Here is a 7,720-nt window from a genome sequence, read left to right as displayed (position 1 = left end):
GGAAGACTCAAAAACCATATATAGCACAATCAGCACAATGCCACTTATACAACATTCTGGGAAAGGCAAAACTATATTAACAAAAAACACAGGAGCAATTGCCAGGGACTGGGAAAGGGGAAGAAGGCTGACTAGGAGTGGGTGATTGTGTGACTGTAGCTTGATTACGGTATGATGTCAAAATGCATAGAGCTGTACACCCTAAAAGGATGGATTTTACTAAATATGAGTGATATTTCAACAAATGTGATGTTAAAAAGGGAGAAGTGAAATGGTTGAGGGTATCTGCTGAGAGTGAAGATGCTCAGATCAAGCTGCTGGAATTTGTACCCTTTTCCTATCCCTTACTGACTATGTGACTCTACATAATTATTTAACCTCTCTGTGCATCAACTTGTTCATCTTTAAAATGGGTATAATAGTGCCTACTTCATGGTATTATTAGGAGAGATAATCAGTGCAACATACATGGCATATGATAAGAGCTCAACAGATTTTGTTTCTTTTATTTTTTTTCAAGCGTTACAATGGAGTTTGGTTTTTTGTTTGTTTGTTTGTTTGCTTGCTTGCTTGTTTGTTTGTTTTAGAGGAAATCTCACTCTGTCACCCAGGCTGGAGTACAATGGCTCAATCTCGGCTCACTGCAACCTCTGCCTCCCAGGTTCAAGTGATTCTCCTGTCTCAGCCTCCCGAACAGCTGGGAGGGACTACAGGCACCCACCACCACACCTGGCTAATTTTTGTATTTTTAGTAGAGACAGGGTTTCACCATATTGGTCAGGTTGGTCTCGAACTCCCAATCTCAAGTGATCCACCCACCTTGGCCTCCCAAAGTGCTGGGATTACAGACTTGAGTCACTGTGCCCAGCCTACAATAGAGTATTACACAATGTAAAATGAAATATGGTAACAGTGTGGCTGGGTACAGTGGTTCATGCCTGTAATGCCAGCACATTGGGAGTCCAAAGCAAGAGAATCACTTGAGGACAGGAGTTCAAGACCTGCCTAAGCAACAAATGAAGACCTTGCCTCTTTGAGAAAAAATAAAAATAAAAGAATTAGCTGGTGGTGCATGTCTGTAGTCCCAGATACTCAGGAGACTGGTGTGAGAGGATTGCTTGAGCCCAGGAGTTCAAGGCCACAGTAAGCTATGATTGTACCACTGCACTCGAACCTGGGCAACAGAGTAGGACCCCAGCTCTAAAAAAGAAAACTAAATGGGCAAATGGCCAGAAAAGCCAAATCATAGAAGAAGAAATATTGATACTCACAAGTAACAGAAAGATAACTTCAGCCTAACCACTAATCAGAAAAATCTATATTAAATATAAACATCCTGGCCTACACGGTGAAACCCCGTCTCTACTAAAAAATGCAAAAACTAGCCGGGCGAGGTGGCGGGCGCCTGTAGTCCCAGCTACTGGGGAGGCTAAGGCAGGAGAATGGCGTAAACCCGGGAGGCGGAGCTTGCAGTGAGCGGAGATCGTGCCACTGCACTCCAGCCTGGGTGACAGAGTGAGACCCCGTCTCAAAAAAAAAAAAAAAAAAAAAAAAAAAAAAAAAATATATATATATATATATATATATATATATATATACAAACGCAGCAAGAGGCACAGTGATTTAAAACACCTCCTCAGGAACTCACAAATATTTGTTGAATCCGTTGTTTTCAAAGAAAGGCAACTCCATTATTGCCAACACCCACGTTTGTTGTTTGGTTTGGATGATTTTCTAACGAAGACTTGCTTCCCCTGCTTTGATCTGTTTTTCTCCCCTTCTTGGTTCTTCTGCCCCACTTTTTGAGCCTAGTTTCGCCTCTGGTATTTCTCAATCATATTTCTTTATTCTCGATAGGTTAATCAGCTAACACCTGTGCCATGTGGTATCCCAAAACAGCAACCCAGTTAAACTGAGCCTTTCCCCTTTACTTTCCAATCTTTGAATCATCATTTTGCAAAATGGCAGTCACTGCTTCTAAACAGTGATCAAGGCTTGGGGTGGTTACACCCTGGACGAAATACAAGTCTCCTTGGCCAAACTTTTATCAGAAGGCGTTGCAGAAACTCATTAAGTCACTTGAGTCAAAGATCCAGGTGAATCATTCTACACCTCCACCCAGTTCAACTCTCCCTCTGGTAACCATTAATTCTGTTTTTCGCCTTTCCCACTCCCACCTCCAGCAGCGCTCAATCACATGTTCCACCTGGCCACACACTCAGTCTGAGTTGCAAACTCACCTGAGGTTCACTTGCTTGGCACTCATGGGAGAGAGATAAGAAAGAAAATGTCTATGGCTTGTCTATATCATGCCTGGCAGTAGGAAAAAAAAAGTCTCAAAACCTAGCCCTAAGAGTCGTGCAGCTTGATCTGAAACAGCACATCCATTCAGCTTCACAGTTCAATGCTCTAATAAGGAGAATGTAAGGAAAACACTTCACCTGAAAATATTCAAGTGATAGTGTGCTACCTTATTCATTATTCAAATACTCGTTCTAACTTGCATTATTAGGCCCAGTCTGAATACAGAATTGATGGATCTTAGAAGTGAAAGTATTCACAGAACGTGCATGGGTTCTCCAAGTAATGAGACTGAATTTGAATACCTGCCCTCTCACCTATTAGCTGAGTGACCTTAAGCAAGTCCTTCTACTTCATAGAGCCATGATTCCATCTACTGGGATAAAAACCACATCAGAGGATAGCCATGTGGATTGATTCTAACAGTCTATTCAATGCTAGACAGGACTACCTCTTTTGGAAATAATCATGGCAATAATAAGCAACCAATCTGACAACATTTACCCTTCTAAACATTCTAGCTAAATCAGCTAACTCACTTGATCCTGTCAACAACCTCATGTGGGGGATACTACCCATATGCCTACTTTACAGATGGGGAAACTGAGACACAGAAAGGTGAATTTCTTCATTCAAGATCATGAAGATATGAATTGAATAACTTGGATCTGAACTCAGAATCCATCCATGACAATGCCTCTGAATTTATCCCCGTCTCTCCTTCAAGAATAAGAAGGGGTAAACTAACAGTCTCAAAAATTCAAAGTCATACTGTAGGTCATTAATCGAATTAGAAGCTAGGACCTATGAGCCTAAGTCTGCCAATCCTATTCTAGTGCAATTCCCCTAAGAAACAAAACACAGATGAACAAGAGACAGAATAAAGCACTGAATAAACGCAGAGAGTGGGTTTTGAATAATGAATGAGAACGTTTTACTACTGCTCTGTGACTGTGAGGAGTCTGTTACAGTGACCAGTTAGCTGGTAATTACTTATTTTGAAATAATCATATCAAGTCCTTAGCCTGCTTAAGGATCAAATCTATAATACTCTAGAAAGACCCCACCTCAGGAGCTCTAAAGAAGAGGAAACCGTCTTCCATACTGACGCTGTGGATTATACTTTCTTTTTTGCTTTTGTTTTTGTTTTGGGAAAGGGTCTCTTCTGTCACCCAGACTGGAGTACGGTGGCACGATCATAACTCACTGTAGCCTCTACCTCCTGGGCTCCAGCAATCCTCTAGTCACAGCGTCCGGAGTAGCTGGGACTACAGGTGCATGCCACCATGCCTTTTTAATTTTTTGTAGAGTCGGGGTCTCACTATGTTCTCACTATGTTCCCCGGGCTCATCTCAAACTCATGAGCTCAAGTGATCCTCCTGCCTCAGCCTCCCAAATGGTTGGGATTGCAGGCATGAGCCACTGCACCTTGTCATAGCCCACCCCTTCTTTATGCCATGCTGACGTCATAACTGGAGTTGGCCCCTGCAACACTCTCAAGTAGGCAAGACTGGATTTCGGTGCCATGTCCCACTCTTCCTTCCAGTGTTTCCCACTCCCACTCCCATCCCTACCCATGCCCTCATCATGCTGGTGAAGTAACAAATCCCTGAAAGTAGAATGACAGCCAATGAAGCTGACATGACATAGTTCCTGACTAAGCCCCTTAGAGTCACCTCTTAGAAACAGCTGCCTACCGGGTGGATCATGAGGTCAAAAGACCGAGACCACCATGACCAACATGCTGAAACTCCATCTCTACTAAAGATACAAAAATTAGCTGGGCATGGTGGCACATGCCTGTAGTCCTAGCTACTTAGGAGGCTGAGGCAGGAGAATCCCTTGAAGGCGAAGTTTCAGTAAGCCAAGATTGCGGCACTGTACTCCAGCCTGGTGACAGAGCGAGACTCTGGAAAGAAGAAAGAAAAGAAAGGAAAAGAAAAGAAAGAAGGAAGGAAGGAAGGAAGGAAGGGGAAGGAAGGAAGGAAGGAAGGAAGAAGGAAAGGAAGGAAGGAAGAAAGGAGGGAGGAGGGAGGGAGAGAAAAAAGAAAGGAGAAAAATGAGAAAAGGAAGGAAGGAGAAAAAAGAAGAGAAAGAAGAAGAAAGAAAGAAAAAGAAAGAAAGAAAGAAAGAAAGAAAAAGAAAGAAAGAAAGAAGAAAGGAGGAGAAAAAGGAAAAAGAGAAAGGAGAAGGAAGGAGAAAAAGAAAAAAGAAGAAAAAAAAGGAAAAAAGGAGGAGGAAAAAAAAGGAAAGAAAGAAAGAAAGAGAAAGACAGAAAAGAAAGAAAAAAGAAAGAAAGAGGAGAAAAGGAGAAAAAAGGAGAAAAGGAAGGAAGGAGAAAAGGAGAAAAAATAAACAAAGGAAAAAAGGAAGGAAGGAAAGAAAAAGAAAGAAAGGAAAGAAGGAAGGAAGGAAGGAAGGAAGGAAGAAAGGAAGGAAAAGGAAGGAAGGAAGGAGAAAAGGTGAAAAAAGGAGAAAAGGAAGGAAAGAGAAAAGGTGAAAAGGAGAAAAGGAAGGAAGGAAGGAAGGAAGGAAGGAAGGAAGGAAGGAAAGAAAGAAAGAAAGAAAGAAAGAAAGAAAGAAAAGAAAAGAAAAGAAAAGAAAAGAAAGAAAAGAAAAGAAAAGAAAAGAAAAGAAAAGAAACCCACTTGCTCATGAGACAGCTCATTTCCTTCAGTGTTAAGGAAATGAGGCTTAGCCTGCTAAGTCTCCCAGCCTTTAGAGATCATGAACGCATTTACCAAGTCAGGCTTCAGTCTCCAAGTTCACAGGGTTTTTCCCACGCCCACCTGAATAGTTACACTGGCCCCAGGAGCCAGTGAGGAGAGAGCCAACTGTAGTTGAGGAGATGTAGTTGAGGACTTGGTATCTCTGCTTTGCCTGCTCCTGACCTGAGCCAAGAGAACCCAGGGAAACCATTCTAGTTCTGATAAGGGAAGAGGTAATGGAGGTCAAGAAGAGATGCATCTGACTTAACTGAACAATTCAGTGATGGAGCTACCAGGTGTTAACAAGTGCGATAAGCACCAGTCATAGGAAAAACTTACTGGCATGATAAGGACAATTAGTTAACATGTGTGTATGCTCTGACCATGTGCCAGGCATTGTTCTGAACTCCTTACCAGATTATCTCATTTAATATCCTTACTGCAATCCTTTGAAGTTGGTGCTATTATCACTATTTTACAGATGTGGAAACTGAAACATAGAAAGGTTAAGCAACGTTTACCAAGCTTACATAGCAAGTGAGGGAGACAGAACACAATCCTAGCAGTCTCCCAGAAAGTAGAATCCCTGAAGGTAGAATGACAGGCAATGGAGTTGACATGGCATACTTGCTGACCAAGCCCCTAAGAATCGCCTCTTAGAAACAACTGCCTACTGGTGGATCATGAAATCAAGATATCAAGACCACCCTGACCAACATGCTGAAACTCCACCTCTACTAAAAATACAAAGTCTTTCTCCTTAAGTACTTTATTCTCATCAATCAAAAGCAAAGATTGGTAAGGTTTATCTGTGAACAATCAGTCAGTAGATGCATTACGCTTTGCACGCCGTATAGTTCCTCTCACAACCACTCAACTCTTTCATTGTAAATCGAAAGCAGCTATCGACAATACTTAAGTTAATAGGCTTTTCTGTGTTCCAATAAAACTTTATGTATATATGAGAAAAATGTTTTTACAATAGACTTTCTTCTTTATATTGTATTTACTTTTAAGTATGAAAAATAACAATCTTTATGTGTAAACACTGAAATTTGAATGTCATACCATTTTCACATTTCTTCAAATATTCTTTTAATTTTTTTTCAACCATTTAAAAACATACAAACAATTCTTAGCTCACAGTCCCTATGAAAATAGGGGTGAAGCCAAATTTAATCCACAAGCCATAGTCTGTGACCCTTGATCAAGAGGATTGAAAGAAAATAAAAGCAAAGACATTTGGAGGGAAATATTAATCATAATGTTATCTCCGCCACTTTTACACGGCATTTATTTCAACCTGAAAATTAAGCTGTCCATCCTTCCTTTTGATACCATCTGAACCCACACAGTCCAACTCCAGAACCTGGTTCAAATCTCCCTATTTAGCAAGTTGTGTGGTGTTGGGCAGTCTACTTAACTCTAAGCCACAACTTCCTCCTTACAACAACAGTAGTTATCCAACTTAATTGGTTGTTGTAGGTGATATGGTTTGGCTCTGTGTCCCCACCCGAATCTCATCTCAAATTGTAATCTCCACGTGTCAAGGAAGGGACCTGGTGGGAGGTGATTGGGTCATGGGGGCAGTTTCCCCCGTGCTGTTATTGTGATAGTGGGTGAGTTCTCATAAGCTCATATGGTTTTAAAGTATTTGATAGTTCCCAAACTCACTCTCTTTCTCTCTCCTGCCACCTTGTGAAGAAGGTGCCTGCTTCCCCTTCGCCGTCTGCCGCGATTGTAAGTTTCCTGAGGCCTCCCTAGCCATGTGGAACTGTAAGTCAATTAAACTTTTTCTGTTTATAAGTTACCCAGTCTCAGGTAGTTCTTTACAGCAATGTAAAAATAGACTAATATAGTAGGCATTAAATTAAATAATAAATGTTAAGCAGTTATCACAGTTCCCAAGCAGTGTAAATTCTCGATAAATATTAACTCTTATTACAACTATTATTATTAGCAGTACTAGTATTATCACCCCAGACTTAAAAATCAAAAAGAGTGCATCCACTTTCATGCACCTCTGCAATTTGCTATTGACAAAATCTCTCCCTAGAAGGTGAATTTTAAAGGTCCTCTAAATCTCCTTTCCCTGGTCCCCACTATACTGTCACTCTATCACACCCCAAACACAGCCCCACAGAAAAAAAAAATCCACCTTACTCTATGCTCTCACCATTCTAGAGAAAACATCTCCTATGTGTAGCACCTAACAGAGTTCTTGCTACTTTTCTCAAGCTTACTATCCTGCAATAATCAGATCCATTCCAATTTGCAATTTTGACTGACATTTCACTCACCGGTCTTTAGATTTTTTGGTACTTATTTGCAATGCTCATGGATCACAGTAAGAGCAAGGAGATACAAGACCTCGGGAATATACCCTGTCTGAGCAACCATGTTGATATCTCATTTAATCAGGCTATATGTGTGTAGAATGCGACTTCGGGTTGGTAGGAAAGGCAACACACCTCCTGAAGCACGTTGCTTGAATCACTGAGAAGAGCTCTCAACACTGCTATTAGCCTCATTCTCTAATATTTATTGAATGTTCACTGCATCTCCGGCACGGTTCCTCTAATCATTTCTGTTACGGCAGCATTTGCTGCTACAGATGAAATGGACAAATAGGATGTTGATGATGACAAGGAAGTTACTGCTATCACTGTGGGGGCCAAGGAAACCATGACTATGCTCAAAGTCATGAGGCT

This window comes from Rhinopithecus roxellana, chromosome 11 (genome assembly GCF_007565055.1).
Source record: "Rhinopithecus roxellana isolate Shanxi Qingling chromosome 11, ASM756505v1, whole genome shotgun sequence".
NCBI classification, from domain to species: domain Eukaryota; kingdom Metazoa; phylum Chordata; class Mammalia; order Primates; family Cercopithecidae; genus Rhinopithecus; species Rhinopithecus roxellana.
This window is presented reverse-complemented; position numbering follows the sequence as displayed.